This window comes from Physeter macrocephalus, chromosome 8, assembly GCF_002837175.3.
Source record: "Physeter macrocephalus isolate SW-GA chromosome 8, ASM283717v5, whole genome shotgun sequence".
Lineage (NCBI taxonomy): Eukaryota > Metazoa > Chordata > Mammalia > Artiodactyla > Physeteridae > Physeter > Physeter macrocephalus.
Window position 1 is genome coordinate 149105689 of NC_041221.1, and position 17229 is coordinate 149122917.

The window sequence follows — 17229 nt, forward strand, 5'->3', positions numbered from 1 at the left end:
CTCGCGGGCTCTAGAGCGCAGGCTCAGGAGTTGTGGTGCACGGGCTTAGTTGCTCCGCGGCATGTGGGATCTTCCCGGACCAGGGCGCGAACCTGTGTCCCCTGCATCGGCAGGCGGACTCTCAACCACTGCGCCACCAGGGAAGCCCTCCACTCTCTAGTTTTATGGATTTGACTATTTTAGATACCTCATATGAGTGGAATTATGCAGTATTTGTCTTTCTATAACTGGTTTATTTCACATAGTATAATGTCTTCAAGTTTCATCCATGTTCTAGCATGTGTCAGAACTTCCTTTTTAAGGCTTAATAATATTCCATGTATGTATATATCTCATTTTCTTTATCCATTGATCTGTCAATGGATATTCATGTTGTTTCCACATCTTGAATATTGTGAATAGGGCTGCACATAATCAGCTGAACATGGGAGTGCTAATATTTCTTTGAGATCATGATTTCAGTTCATTTGGGTAAATATCCAGAAGTGGAATTGCTGGATCATATTGTAGTTCTATTTTTAATTTTTTGAGGAAACTCTATACTATTTTCCATAGTGGCTGCACCATTTTGCATTCCCACCAACAGTGTACAAAGGTTCCAGTTTCTCCACAAGCTCACCAACACTTGTTGTCTTTTGTGTTTTTTTGATAGTAACTATCCTGACAGGTATGAGGTGATATCTCATTGTGGTTTTGATTTGCATTCCCACACAGTGTCATTGAGCATTTTTTCATATACTTTTGGCCATTTGTATGCCTTCTTTGGAGATGTATCTATGTGTCTATTCAAGTCCTTAGCCTACATTAGTTTTTCGTTTGTTTGTTTGTTTGTTTCCTATTGAGTTACAGGAGTTTCATATATAGTTTGAAGATTAACTCCTTATCACATAAAAGGTTTGTAAATATTTTCTCCCATTCCACAGGGTGCCTTTTTTACTCTGTTGATTGTTTCCTTTGCTGTGCAGAAGCTTTTTAGCCTCATCTGTTTTCATCTATTTTTGCTTTTGTTGACTGTGTTTTTGGTGTCATATCCATGAAATCATTGCCGCGACCAATGTTATGAAGCTTTTCTCCTATGTTTTCTTCTAGGAGTTTTACAGTTTCAGGTGTTATGTTTAAGTCTTGAATATATTTTGAGTAGATTTTTGTTTATGATATAGGATAAATGTCCAATTTCCTTCTTTTGCATGTAGCTATCCAGTTTTCCCAACACCATTCGTTGAAGAAACAATCCATTCCCCGTTATGTATTCTTGTCAAAGATAATTTGATTGTACATTTATAGATTTATTTATGGGTTCTCTATTCTGTTCCACTGGTATATATGTTTGTCTTTATGCCAATCCCATACAGTTTTTAAAAAAAAATTAATTAATTAATTAATTAATTTTATTTTTGGCTCCGTTGGGTCTTTGTTGCTGCGTACAGGCTTTCTCTAGTTGCGGCGAGCAGAGGCTACTCTTCGTTGTGGTGTGCGAGCTTCTCATTGCAGTGGCTTCTCTTGTAGTGGAGCACAGGCTCTAGGTGCACGGGCTTCAGTAGTTGTGGCATGTGGGCTCAGTAGTTGTGGCTCGCGGGCTCTAGAGCACAGGCTCAGTTGTTGTGGCACACGGGCTTAGTTGCTCTGTGGCATGTGGGATGTTCCCGGACCAGGGCTCGAGCCCATGTCCCCTGCATTGGCAGGCAGATTATTAACCACTGCACTGCCATGGAAGTCACCATACTGTTTTGATTACTGTAGCTTTGTAATGTATTTTGAAATCTGGTATTGTGATCCCTCCAGCTTTGTTCTTCTTTCTCAAAATTGATTTGGCTAATCCTTGTCTTTTGTGGTTTCAAATGAATTTTAAAATTGTTTTTCTATTAAGAAATGCCATTAGGAATCTAAAAAGAAGGTACTGATGAACCTAGTGGCAGGGCAGGAATAAAGATGCAGACGTAGAGAATGGACTTGAGGACACGGGGAGAAGGGGAAGATGGGACTAACTGAGAGAGTAGCATTGACATGTATACACTACCAAATGTAAAATGAATGGCTAGTGGGAAGCTGCTGCATAGCACAGGGAGAGCAGCTTGATGCTTTGTGATGACTTAGAGGGATGGGGTAGAGAGGGTGGGAGGGAGGCTCAAGAGGGAGGGGATATGGGGAAATATGTATATATATAGCTGATTCCCTTTGTTGTACAGCAGAAACTAACACAACATTGTAAAGCAATTATACTCCAATAAATAAATAAGTATATATATATATTTTTATATATATATATGAAGAATGCCATTAGGATTTTGGTAGAGATTGCATAGAATCACTAGATCACTTTGGGTATTATGGACATTTTAACAATATTAAGATTTCTAATCCACGAACACTGGGTGTCTTTCCATTTCTTTGTGTCTTTAATTTCTTTCATCAGTATTTTGTAGTTTTTAGTGTACAAGTTTTTCACCTCGTTAGTTAAGTTTACTCCTATATATCTTATTCTTTTTGGTGTAATTGTAAATGAGATTGTTTTCTTAATTTCCTTTTCAGATAATTTGTTGATTTTTTTTTTTAGTATCCCAAAACTTCACTGAATTTGTCTATTGGTTCTTATAGTTTTTTTAATGGCGTCTTTAGGGTTTTCTATATATAAGATTATATCCATTTTCAAACAGGCACAATTTTATTTCTTCCTTTCCAGTTTGAACACCTTTTATTTCTTTTTCTTGTATAACTACTCTGGCTAGGACTTCTAGTATTATGTTGAATAGAAGTGTTGAGAATGGGTATCCTTGCCTTGTTTCTGATCTTCAAGGAGAAGCTTTTAGTTTTTCACCTTGAGAATGATGTTAGCTATGGTCTTTTCATATATGGCCTTTATTTTGTTGAGGTACTTTCTTTCTATTACTAGTTTGTTGACAGTTTTTATCATGAATGAGTACTGAATTTTGTCAGGTGCTTTTTCTGCATCTATTGAGATGATCGTGTGATTTTTATCCTTTAGTTACTGTCGTGTATCACATTAATTGATTTTTTTTTTTTTGTGGTATGCAGGCCTCTTACTGTTGTGGCCTCTCCCGTTGTGGAGCACAGGCTCTGGACACGCAGGCTCAGCGACCATGGCTCACGGGCCTAGCCACTCCGCGACATGTGGGATCTTCCTGGACCGGAGCATGAACCCGTGTCCTTTGCATTGGCAGGCGGACTCTCAACCACTGCGCCACTAGGGAAGCCCACATTAATTGATTTTTGTATGTTGAACCATTCTTGCATTCCAGTGACAAATCCCACTTCATCATGAGGTGTAATCCTTTTAATGTGTTGGATTTGGTTTGATAGTATTTTGTCGAGGACTTTTGTATTTGTATTCATCAGGGATATCGGCCTGTAGTTTTCTTGTGGTGTCTTTGTCTGGCTTTGTTATTAGGGTGATACTGTCCTCTTAAAATGAGTTTGGAAATGTTCCCTCCTCTTAAATTTGTTCAATGAGTTTGAGGATTGACATTAATTCTTCTCTGAATGTTTGGTAGAATTCCCCAGTGAAGCCATGGGCTTTTATTTGTTGGGAGATTTTTGATTACTGAGTTAATCTCCATACTCATTGTAGGTCTTTTCAAACTTCCTATTTTTTCATGGTAGTCTTGGTAGGTTGTGTGTCTTTAGGAATTTATCCATTTCTTCTAGTTTTATTCCACTGTTGTAAGAAAAGATACTTAGTATGATTTTAGTCTTCTTAAATTTGTTAAGACTTGTTTTGTGACCTAAGATGTGGTCTATCCTGGAGAAAGTTCTGTGTAAACATGAAAAGAATATGTATTTTGCTGCTGTTGGGTAGAATGTTCTGTATATGTTTTTTACATCCATTTGATCTATGGTGTGTTCAGATCCTCTGTTTCCTTATTGATCTTTTGTCTGGATATTCTATCCATTATTTAAAGTGGAGTATTGAAGTTCCTTACGATTATTGTATTGCTGTCTTTTTCACCCTTTAGTTTTGTCAATGTTTGCTTTATATATTTAGGTTCTGTGATGTTAGGTTCTGTTATATCTTCCTGGTATGTTGATCCTCTTATCATTATATAATGTCCTTCTTTTTCTCTTAAGACAGATTTTGACTTAAAGTCTATTTCATCATTAATAATTTTTAATAATAGGTTTACTACTGCCTCCTTAGGGGCCAGACGCTGTGACCAACTCTGTGAAGGGCTCAGAGATGGAAAACATGTGGTTCTAGTCTACAAGAAACATAAAGTCACTAGAATAATTGTCAGGAAATCAGGTTTTATTATGACCATCTGCGTGACCTTGGAGATGTGACCTGGACTTTACGTCTCAGTTCTCAGTCCAGTAAAATGTAGTAGTAATCTCTACCCACTTCAAAGGGTCATCAAGAAGATTGAGAGAGAAAATAGATCATTTATTCATTCAACCTATAAATATGGATTGAATGCCAATCATGTGTCTGGCTTAGGGCTAGATATCGATCTAATGGGACACACAGATGCCCCTGCCCCATCATGGAGCTTACAGTTTAGAGAGGGAGACAGAAAATAAGCACTTACAAAATGTAACACAAGAAATACTGTAATGAAAGCGTAGGGTACTATCGGAATACCTTGCATGGATACCTAATTCCCAAATGATTCCAAAAAACTTTGTAAACTTTTCAGCATTACACACATTATAAGACATAATTATTATAGTCTGTGACACTGTATTGTCTAGATAGGTTAAGCACACTGTTGTTAACCCAGATTGATCTGGCAATCAGAAATTTATGTCTCTGCCAAAGAGATGGAATTGAAGGGAAGTTTTGAAGGCCTGTTGGACAAAATGTGGGAAGAATAATCCTAATCACAGGTATGATTCAAATGTTGATGTAACCAAGGTGTCTGGTCACTGGGTATAAAGGTTCTAGCTCAGGTCTAGATGTAGGGTGACCTAGTTTTGTCCCTGTTTGAAGTGTTATTTGGACAAGTCACTTGTCCCTGCCACAATGTGTGTCATGAGGGCAGGGATTATCTTTAGTGTTCTTTTGTTCATGAGGTATCCCAAGAACCTAGAGAGAGGCTAGCAAATGATAATAAGTGTGCAACAGCTAATAGTTGATTGGCTGCCTGATTGTTTTTTGGGGTCTTATTTTTCTCTCCTGAACATAGGGATTGGAACTGAAAGGGGATTGAACTGGTTGATCTCTGAGCACTCTTCTGATTCTGTAGTTGAATAACTAAAAATAATAAAACCCAATTGAGAGAGCATAGCCATGTGATAGTGGAAATAGTCTCAATTCTTTAGAGCCTGGTAAGAACAACTGAGTGTCTAATTGTGATACAGATGGTTTTAAATTCTTCAGTTTTTGGCTCTAGCTTTTCAATAGAGCCTATCTCTCTCACAGATGTTTTTTTATTTTTGTTCATTTGATCTTTGTGGCATCTCATGATGAGCTACCTGAATTTGTAAGAATTTATTTTGGAATAATAATGGGAAAGGTAAGGAGATAATACATTTGTTACTATTATTGCTATTGGAATGAACAACCCAAAAGATATAAGATGACATTTAAAAACAGTAGTTTTCAAGAAAAGTAAAGACAAACATTTGAATAGATTTTTTTTGCTAACAAAATTTTTTTTCGCTAACAAAAATAATAATGCTAACATTGCATTAGCCTGGATGACGATGAAGCAGTTGTTCTCAACAAGCTTACACTTTGTTCAAAATAACATAATATGATTTTAGAAAGTCTTTGCTGAGAATCTGTAATGTTACTTCTACTGTATTATGGTGTGCTTCCATTCATTCTTATTATACATGTGGTAACTGAGGCTTAAATGATTTTCCCCAGAGGGCACTGTAGAGTGTTGAGTTCGTGACATGTAGGCAGTATTCAACGACCATTAACTATTATTATTGTTATTATTATAATCAAGGAGGTAACATATCCAGTGCTTGGCAAAGCTGGGCTACAAACTCTAGCCTGTCTGTCTGATATTCTGTGTCCAATAGTGGCATAAAATAGTGCTGTACCCTAACACTGTATAGTGAATAAGCATGTGTATATTTATTTTTTTATATATATATTTAATTTTCAGTTTTATATTTGGTTTATAAAATTTTTTGTTTCTCTTGATAGAGAATTTTTTTTTTAAGTGTCTCTTTCTCACTCCCTGATTTCATGGAATTATGCCTTGTCCGAGAGGGATATGCCTTTTTAAAATATTGAAGTATTGTTGATTTACAATATTATATTATGTTCAGGTGTACAGCATAGTGATTCAATATTTTTATAGAAGAATATGCCTTTTTAAAGCTTATTTGGTTTAACCCCTTTTATGTGAAAGATATGGGAAACTGAGGTCCAGGTTGAATGATTTCCTCAGGGTCACTTGGTGAGCTGTGCTAATGCTAAGGATGAGAGCCCAGCTTTCCATGATGCCACTGAGCCCCTCTAAGAGGAGGAAAGAGCTAGGGAGCATGTGAGGGCTCGGCCCCTGGAGCCTTCCACGCTGCAGTCCAGCTGGGAGTGGGGAAGAACTGCCAGAGGAGGCTTGGTGACCCTCAGCAGGGCTGAGATAACTGGTGTATGGTCAGGCCACTCAAGATGTTTGCTCTCTTGCTCTCTGTACACCCCCTGCCCAACCAGTGCCTGCTTCACCTGTACCCTACGCATATGACTGACCTTCCTACGTACTTGCCCCAGGCCTAGCTAGTGATTGTTCTTATCAAAGGAGTGGTGAGGGGAGTGCCCCTCTACTGGTTTTCCTGGTAACTAATGAGCCTACCAAACATCAGTTCCCCTATAACTGGTAATCCCCCACCCCAAGCAAAGACTGCCACCACGTCCTGCCTGCTGGCCACCGCACATGGTGGGGAATCACTCCAGGACTTGGCTTAAGACATGTAAGCCTCCCCCGCCCCCCATCTGTTAAACCATTGATGTCTCTGTTGCTGACTCCAGGCTTTTTCTTTGGTCTTGAAGCTGGGCAAGCACAGGTCTCGTAGGCCTGTGAAGTGCATCCCAACAACTGGGCTTTGTTTTTCAAGTGCAGAAAACCAGAGCAAGGGGTCAGAGAGCACTGTATGGAAAGTGGTTACAGTGGACAAATTTTGTTCATTTATGTGAGGCAACCATGGTTTAGTGGCATAAAATTATTAATGCAATAGCGTTCTTTTCTCTAGGTGCTCAGTCCTAGAAAGCCCAATAGGGCAAAGTAGTAGTGTTAGTTGAATCTCCTCCATTTCCTCTGCCTAAAACATCTGTTCCTCTCTCTCTGTATCCTATTACAGCATAACCCAGCACAGAGTGATGGAACTCTGGGTTAAATCCCATTATAGTGAGAAGAGAAAAGGCTCTGGAGACAAACTATCTACGTTTGAGACCCAGCTCTGCCGCTTCCTAGCTGTGTTGACTTGGGTAAGTCACTTAACCTCTCTGAGCCTCTGTTTTCTCCTCTGTACAATGGGATAATAATGGAATACATTGTGAGGATTAAATGAAATAATATGTGTGAAGTTCTAAGCAAGGTGTCAGGACATAATAAGCTCTCTATGAATGTTAGCTACAGAACAAATAAATCCCAGCTTTGTTAGAATGTTGCTGTGGTAACTGGGGAAATTGACTTCCTCTCTCTGGAGTTCAGATTTTTCAGATGTAAATAAGATGATTCCGATGGAGACTCTTCCTGCTTAATATTCTATGATTTCAGGCTTGCCCTTGTCCCCATCAGTAATAATCTCTCCCTTACGAGCTCCTTGTAGCCCTGCATTTGGGCCTCTCTTATGACACATCTTCCATGCTTTGTTTATAAGTATTTTTATCTGTGCCTACTTGAGAGCATGTTTATCCACATGACTTACTCATAGTAAATAATCAACAAATGAATTTTGAGTGGATGGACAAATAGTAATCTTTTTGGTCCTAGTGCTTCTCAGAGTGAGCAGTCAGGTAGCTTTGTTCTGCCTTTTTTAGCCTTTTATTATGGAACACTTTGAATATATCCATAAGAAGAAAGAATAATAAAATGGACTACCATGGACCCACCACCCAGCAATTATCCACTCATAAGTAATCTTGTTTGATCTAGTCCTCGTATTCTGCCTCTTCCTTCCAGATTGCATACATCATATAAAGTTATCTAAAAATATTTCAGAATATGCCTCTAAAAGAAAAGGAGTCTTTTTTTTTTAGTATAACTGCAATACCCTTATCATACCTAAAATATTAATGGTAATTCCTTAATATCATCAAATATTCATTCAGTGTTCACATTTCCCTGATTTTCTTGCGTGTGTGTGTGTGTGTGTGTGTGTATATATATATATATATACACACACACATAAAATTTGTCTAAATCAGGACCCAGTTGAGGTACATGCATTGCATTTGGTTGATGTGTTTGCTAAGTCTCTTTTGAATTGTCTATTTCTCTCTTCAATTCTGTTAGTTTTTTCTTCATGTATTTTGGGATTCTGTAATACACATTAGGTATACACATAATTGTTATGTATTCTTCATTGATTGACTTAGAAATTTTGTCTCTAGTAACAATTTTTGTCTTAAGATCTATTTTATCTGATATTAATATAGCCATTTCAGCTCCCTCTTGGTTAATGTTTGCTTGGTATATCTTTTCCAATGCTTTTACTTTCAACCTGTTTGTGTTTTGAATCTGAAGTGTCTTGTATAGACAGTGTACAGTTGGATCATTAAAAAACAAAATCCATTTTGCCAAGCTTTGCCTTTTAATTGGAGTGTTTAATTCATTAACATTTAATGTAATCACCAAGAAGGTGAAATTTATGCTTGCAACTTTACCTTTTCCTATACAGCTGATATTTTTTTGTTCCTTTGTTCTTCTATTACTGCCTTCTTTTGTGTTAATTATAGATATTTTCTACAGTACAATTTTAATTTCCTTGTTGGGGAATGATTGGGTAGAGATTTCCTTAAAAGTCTGGGGCAAGTACATCTCCCAGGCTTTGCTTAGGGCCTCTGTGTCTGTGTTGGGGCACATGTTCAGTGCTGAGCCAGGCTGTTTACAGCTGCCAGTCATAGCTTTCCTGGGTGTACAGACTTAACTTCCTGCTTGAATAGAGCCTCAGTGTTAGCCAGAGATGAGAACTTGGGATCTTCTCAGGTCTTCTCAGCATGCACACAGCTCTGTGTATACATATGGCCTTCTAGATCTGCAGCAGTATTTTGGAGCTTTTCCAAGCCACCTAGGGACATTTCATTCTTTATTTTTTCCTTTTAAGCTTTTTGGTTAGCCTATTATACCTGCTCTCTGAGAACTTGGAAATAAAGAAGAGACTGAGGTTCATGGCTAGATTGAGGGAGTATGGAATAGGGGTAGTGTAGGTGAAACAGTGAGATGGTTCGTAAATCAGACTAAACCTGGAGTTCAAATCCAGGGAAAACAGGAAAATATAAGCAGTCAGTGATTCACAGAAATGCTGGGGAAGGTTTTGGATTTCTACACTGTGAGGGAATATTAGTTATCTGTTGCTGTGTAATAAATTGCTCTAAAACTTAAAGCAACAAGCATTTATTATCTTGCATTTCTGTGGCTTAGGAATCCAGGCATAGCTTTCCTGGGTGTATAAGATTACAACCAAAGTGTCAGTCATTGTGTGGGTATCATCTGAAGGCTTAACTGAGGAAGGATAGGCTTCCAAGCTCTTATGTGATTGTTAGCAAAATTCAGTTCCATGGGGACTGTTGGGCTGAGGACTGCATTTTCTCACTGGCTGTTAGCTGAAGGTTTCCCTCATTTCCTTGCCATGTGGGCTTCAACATGGCGGCTTGCTTCATCCAAGCTAACCAGAGAGAGAGAGTTTTGCTCGTAAGACAGAAATCACCATCTTTTGTAACCTACTCATGGAAGTGACATCTAGTCATGGAAATGACATCCCATCATCTTTGCCATATTATTTTGGTTAGAAGCAAGTCACTGCACATAGCCCACCCTTAAAGAGAGGGCTAGTTATACAAGGGCAGGAATACTAGGAAATGGGAATCACTAGGAGCTATTTTATAAGTCTGCCTACCCCAGAGGGTGTGTGTGTGTGTGTGTGTGTTGTGTATGCTTAGGTGATTTTGCCTATTTATTAAAGATATTTTAATAGTAACTATAGTTAGCACTGTATTGTATATTTGAAAGTTGCTAAGAGAGTAGATCTTAAAAGTTCTCATCATAAGAAAAAATTTTTTTGTTAGTGTGTGTGGTGATGGATGTTAAGTAAGCTTCCTGTGGTGATCATTTTGCAGTGTATAAGTATATCAAATCATTACATTGTACATGTGAAACTAACATAATGTTATATGTCAATTATATCAATAAAAATATATCCATGTGTGTCTTGTAGCTGCCATATTGAACAGCACAGACCTATATCATAGTTCAGTGGTTTTTAAAGTTGAGTGAATATCAGGGTCACCTGGAATGCTTGTTATAATACACATTGCTGGGCCTCATTCCTGGAGTTTCTGATTCATAGGTCTGGATGGATCCCGAAAGAGTTAAAACATTTTATTGAATACCTCCAATGTGTTATGCCCTATTGTAGGTACTGGGGATACAGCAGTGGGAAAAAAAGGGCAAAAATGCCTGCCCCTAACAGAACTTACATTTTGTCTTCTGTGGGTGACAAGGACCTACAGACCCCAGGCAACATCAGAGTTATAATTAGCTGTAGGATATTGGTTGTTCTCTTTTGTAATTGGAAACATACTTGATCTAATGTAAGATAAAAGCATATCATTCTGTTTCTGAGACGTATCTTTGAGGAGTTCTTTTCCCATAGAGGACCGAATATTTCGCTGTTTTTTTTTGTTTTCTTTTGCTGAGAACCTTGAGAATTCAGGAAGGACAAGTAGAGAGAGAGAGAGAGCTCACCCTAAAGCTTGTGTGAGGGCAAAGCAGAAAATACTAAATGAAATGTGTGAGTGATTCTTACCAGCAGAGAGGATGGGGAGACAGAAGGAGTTTCAAAGAGATTTCCAAAATTTATCATAAAGCTTTACTCTATGGAGCTTTAAGGCAGACATTTCCTATTGTTCTTTAGAGAAGCATTTGAAGCCTAAACTCTGATACCACTTCCCAGTTCCCAATTCCCTCAGCACGTCTCAGAGTTCTGTTTTTAAAAATTTCTAGGTATGATGATGGGATATGGATTTTTCAGCACTTTGTTTTAGGGCTCTGTGAGCTTGCTGGGCTGGGTGGCAGCTAAGGCCTTCTGGGGTTAAGCCTCCTGTCTTAGGACCCTGAAAATGGTCCTAAGAAGTGTGTGGCTGTGTTAGGAGATAATTAAGGGGTTGGGGTGGTGGTGGGGAGGTGAGGAATCAAAGTTCCAGCTAGATCAAATCATAATTTGCTGGCAAATTACGAAGACATACTGGTGGCTCTACCCTCTTCTCCTCACTGTCAGTTCATCCTCTCAAACACAAGTCAAAGGAAACCAGCTCGTGGCTAAGAGCGTGGCGTTTGGAATGTGACGGTTCTGCCATTTGCTAGTTATGTGAACCAGGACTAGCTAAGTGAACCCAGCTTTATCTTCTGGAACCTCAGTGTTGTCACTTATATAATGGGGACAGTCATCTCTATCTACTAGGGTTCTTGCAAATATCTTGCAAATGTGTTTAGCGCAGCGCTTGTGCTCAATAAATGCTATCTGTTTTGATGTAAGGGAGATTTGAGAATCCCAGCTTTTCAGATGAGGAAGCTGACATGCATACAGGGGGTCTCTGCACCCTGATTCGCCATCCTCTCTTTTTGGAATGTCCCCTGCCTGTTAGAATCCTGTGTTCTTCCCAGACTCTGCAGACTCGGGGCCTCAGCCAGCCTTCAAGTGTTTTGCTTGTCCGTACTGAGAGGGGAGGGGCTGTTGGCAGGGACTAGTCACATCTCTGTCCACCTAGATCAGAGCTGCTCCCTGCTGTCCTGGGCCTGACAGGGAGCAGACTGGGATGGAACTGCAAGGGAACCTGAGTGGGGCTCCTGGGGAGGCAGGTGTCCAGTGGGTAAGTGCTGACCTGCTGATAGAAAGCATTTAAAGTGATTCTCTGGCATTTCCCTAAGAGCATTCATATGCAATCCAGGGAGGGAACATTTTCTAAAAGGCAGGTGGAAATGCATCCCTGCTCTTCTCAGGAGGCCACATTTGGAAGGCCTTTGTCCAATTAAAGTATTGCCAAGCTTAGTTGCTCTTCAAGGTTATTTCTGAAGAGGGAGGGTTATTTCTGATTTTTGTCACCTTATAGGGTGGAGATGAAGCAGAGAGGCTAGCACCTGACAGAGACCAAGAGGGTGCCTCAGTCTGTGCTGATATAGCTGGCCTGAATTCTGTGTGTGTATGAGTTTGTGTGTGAGTGTAAATGGGTTTGTGTGTATGTGTCTTTCCCCAGTGTCTGCTTATGTTCTGGCACTTTCTTTCTTTTCTCTTAGCAGCTCTGAAGATTCAGACCACCCAGGTGTGACTGCTCTGTGTCCTTGAGCCAGTGGGAATAATAATAATTCCTGCCTCATAGGGTTGTTGTCAGAGATGGTGCATGTAAAGCACTTAGCAAGGTGCTTGGCACATAGTAGATGTTCGATAAACTGTATATATTTTTCTATACTTTTCTTTCTGTGAGTGCATTTCTCTATATTGTGGCAGATGTTGGAGCTGTACTAGGTGTTCTGGGTCGCAAATAACAGAACTGATTGCTCCATGGGATCCAGAATGCGTCTGTAGTGTTCACCACCATTTCTCCAGCACCAAGGACAGCACCTGGCTCAGATCAGGTGTTCAACAAATAGCTGAGGACTGAATAAATGAGTGGTTCCAGCTGGAGCTAATTTAAGTAGAAAAGGGAAAATAATGATGAGGACATAAAATATCACATGGAACCTGAGGGTGGGATAAGGAAGGCCCCAGGAAGTCCTCAGGAAGAGATATAAGCTAGGGTCTGGAATGCCACGGGGACATATTTATCTTCTCTCTCTACTTATGCATAGTTACTTTGCTCTTTTTTCTCTATAGATTAGTTTCTTTGGCTCCTCAGGCCATCTGGTGAATTCTGCCCACCTCATACTTATCAGTCTAGCCAATTTCAGATACTGACTGAATATCTCTGAATCCCAATTTCAAATTCCCAGGAGTGAACCTGATTGGCTAATCTTGGATTGGGTCTGTTCATTCCTAGTCTAATCAGAAATGGAAGAGAGTAGGATCATATGGCTTCTGTCTCCTCTCATGGATCGGGGGAACTTTCTAGAGAGGGGACTTGTGAGCTGGCAGATGTCTAGTTCAGTGGCTGCCTAGCCCTGCTGAGTCTGTGGAAGGAGGAGCCAATCCACAGAAGGGAAAAGAGTGAGCTGGGAGCATAGTCTTTATCTTCAGAGCATGGGTGGGAGGAAATGTGTATGTAGAATTTATAGGACTAATGGATTCCCTGTTCTTATCCAGGTGGGTTTTTGAGTGGTATTTGGATTTTGGGGAAATTTTGTAGACACCAGCCATGTCACATTTTCCATTCCAATGGGAATAATGAGTGCTAATAAATGTAAAACCCTCACTCTAGAGCAAGGTATACCAAAGATCACTGTACTTGTGCCTGTGATATTTCTGTGAGCTTACCCTGAGGGAGAATGAATTACATATGTAAGTCCCTGTCTTAGTTTAAAGTTCCTCATAGCTCTTCTTATTGAGCAGTGTTTTTCTGTAATCCAGTGGTTCTCAGAGAATGGTCTCCCATCAGCTAAATCATCATTACCTGGGACTTCTTAGAAATGTAAATTAATGGCCTCAACCCCAGCCTGCAGAATTAGTACTCTGAGGGGTGGAGTCCAGCAAACTGTTACAAGAAGCCCTCCTGGTGATGCATGCTAATGCTGGGAAAACCATTGCCTTCATCTGTTTAGAGAGAGGGCTTTTCCCTTGGTTCAAGGCTTCATGATATTACCAAACCAAATTTGGGTCCACTTGCCTGATGCCCAGCAAAGCCAATCTACTGACACCGGGTTGTGGTGAAGGAAAGTGCAGCGTTTATTGCAGGTACCAAGCAAGGAGTACGGGCAGCTAATGCTCAAAAGCCCTGAACTCTGCAATGGCTTTTGGGGAAGGATTTTTAAATGCAGTGTGAGGGAGGGTGTCATGGCGTGCATAACTAACTCATAGACATCCTTCTGATTAGTTGGTGGGTGAGCTAACAGGGTGGTATTTCAGGAGTCAACATCATCAACTTTCTGGTTCCAACCTGTTTGGGGGCTACATGCTGGTGGTCAGCATGCAGTCAACTTCCTCCACCTACGGGGGGTTTTAGTATCTGCAGAACAACTTAGGAATGTCTCTCAGATTTATCTTTACTGACAAAGCGGGACTGGGGGTCCTCGTGACTGATTTATTATTTAAGTTATGGCACCTCTCCTGCCTGACTGTCCTGTCTTTGTTTCTGCATTCTTTGCTCCCCAGACATTAACTGCTAGGGCCTAGGCAGTCACAGTGTATTTCCGTAGCCTCTTTTCTCAATGCCCCTACATGGGCATGCCCAGTGTCAACAGGATACATCTGTGTGAAGGCCTTTCTAAGCAAGATCTTCGAGATTAAGACCTGAGGAGGCCTTGAGTAGGTATTGCCATTAGCTCCAAGCATCACTTCTCTCAGCCTTGGGAACATCGCTGAAGAGATGTTGACCTGGAAGTTCCTTATAGAGGCTTCACTATAGATGGTGACACTACTCTCTGTCTTTCTTCCCTCAGAGGAAAAAGTGCTTTCAGCATGAGGTTCACATTCAGACCATTGACATTCCCACCTTTAGGCAGAGGGTGGCGTGTAAGGAACTCTGAATTGAATTATGATGGACCAATGTCAAATTTCAGTCTATATGTGAGCAGAATGGCAGTGACAAGACTGATTCAGTATCTGCATCCCTTTATCTCACTTAATTCCTACAATGGCCCTTTGAGGTGGATACTAGTATCCTGAAGAGAAGTGAAATAGTTTGACCACCACTAGTAAGTGGTAGAGTGGGGATTCAGACCCAGACAATTATATAACCAAACCTTGAACCACCATGCTATACTGTTTTCACATGGCACATTAGCTTCTACTCCTTTCTCCTTATATTTTCCTTTTCCCCACCCTTGTATCGCACCCCACTCTGCTCTGTGCCGGGCTTCTTTATCTTAGGGGAAATGGGGGCAGAGCTTCCAGGTTTTTGTGCTCCCGCCAGCTGACTTCTGGAGTGTTGGAGGACAGGGGGCTTTACCACTCCCCACAGCCCTACCAGACTAGACGAAGATCCCCTGTGGTGTGGCAGGAAGGGCTAATGCGGAGGTGATGAGGGTGGTGAACTCTGCGGATCTGGAAGAGACTTCCTACATCCTGTCCTCTGGGCGGAGAACCAGGAAGGGAGTAGCAAGGGAAGAAGATGATATGGCCAGTCTTGGAGGGAGGCAGGGGTGGCCAGACTGTGCAGAGAGTTCCTGACTCAGAAACAAGGGAGAGTCACTGGGCCAGAAAGAGCCCGGTGAGAAGGCATGCGGCACCTTACAGTAGCCTGTGTACACTTAAACCCCTAATCCCAGCACACTGGCTCCCGGACACCCCTCCGCCCTTGAACTTTCCCCTGGTCCTGGTGATATATGTGTGTAAACTGTGTATTGGGAGTGGTGGTGGGGTAGAGCCAATAGCACTGTATTGACTAAAAATAAGTCTCTGCCATCTGGCCAGAATAAGAGCTCAAAATAGAAGTTTAGCTGAGTTAGAAAAAATAAGAGAAATTGTGTTTCTGGCACAAGCAAGCGTGTGAATTGGGAAGCAGCCTCTGCACATACTCGGCTCGTTTTCTCCTCATAATGACCTGTGAGGTGAGGGGAGCTCTGGAAGACCCCGTTTTGTCACTAGTCATTTTGCAGCATTCCACTGTGAAGTCCACCACATCCACCTTCCTTTTGCAAAACATCGTATTTCTCTTGTTTGGCGTCTGAAATTCACTTGTTTGCCACTAGGTGGGGTTATAAATTGCAGGATGCTTGGGATCTTGCTGGGAAATGTTGGAGATTGAAGGATAAGCAGACTAAAATGGTAAGAAGTGAAGGGTAAGTCTTGCTTGGTGCTCAGAGACAGTTCTCTCTTCTTTCCCTGTCAGAACATTTAATACTCCTTATTTTGCTAAACTGGGTTTTCAAAACTACAAAAGTAAGATTACTTTGCAAATTGTTTGAAAGTTTATCCATTTAAACCATCACCATTCCACTGCTCAGAGATATTCCTTGGTAACAGTTTGGTCTGTATCCTTGCTGATTTTTTCCCTTTGGCTTTAAAGAGATACACATTTAGATGTCCATATATGCCTATATAGGCGTATCCACATATACATAGATAGGTATAACACATACGCTGTTTTCCAACTTGCTTTTTTCCGCTTAGCATATTTTATAAACATTTCCCCAGGTTGGTACAGACAAGTCTATCTCATATATTTATTGACTACATAGTATTCTACCGTATGAACGTACCATAACTTTAAAAATTATACTCCTCTGGATGGGTATTTAAGTTTTCCCTCCCTCCCTCCCTCCCTCCCTCCTTCTCTCCCTCCCTTTCATACCTATACCCTTTTGCACTTACTCTAGTATCTGCTGTTTTAGTTTAGTTTGTTTCATTTTACTTTTGCATCTGCTGAGTCCTAAGCTACGCACATTTAAAATTTTCATAGCTACTGCCAAATTGCTCTTCATAAAGGTTGTCCTATTTTAAACTCCAATGAACAGAGTTACAAAGAGTGATATTTCTAAATTCTGCATTGTACTTACTTGTTTTTTTTTTTTTTTTTTTTTTTTTTGCGGTACGTGGGCCTCTCACTGCTGTGGCCTCTCCCATTGCGGAGCACAGGCTCTGGACGCGCAGGCCCAGCGGCCATGGCTCACGGGCCCAGCCGCTCCACGGCATGTGGGATCCTCCCGGACCGGGGCACGAACCCGTGTCCCCTGCATCGGCAGGCGGACCCCCAACCACTGCGCCACCGGGGAAGCCCTGTACTTACTTGTTTAATCACCATATTATTCTGCCAGCCTGTGAGACCCCCAGAGGGCAGGTATCTGCCTGCCTGGTCCTCGGCTGAATCCTCAGCACTTAGCACAGCTCCTGGCCCACTGTAGGTGCCCAGTGAATATCTGTTGAGTGAAAGAAAAGATGAAAAGATGTAGAATGAATAATACCTGCCAAGGACTCATTCTTTTTTTTTTTTTTTTTGCGGTATGCGGGCCT

At 40.8% G+C, this 17229-nt stretch overlaps 1 long non-coding RNA gene across 1 annotated transcript in view; it reads left to right on the plus strand.

Annotated features, from left to right (window-relative positions):
- Positions 1-17229, plus strand: part of LOC129392355 (uncharacterized) — a 161188-nt gene that overhangs the window by 65203 nt on the left and 78756 nt on the right. The window contains exon 3 of the long non-coding RNA XR_008618147.1: positions 7267-7393. This is a non-coding gene — a long non-coding RNA (uncharacterized lncRNA). The remainder of the gene's footprint in view (positions 1-7266; positions 7394-17229) is intronic.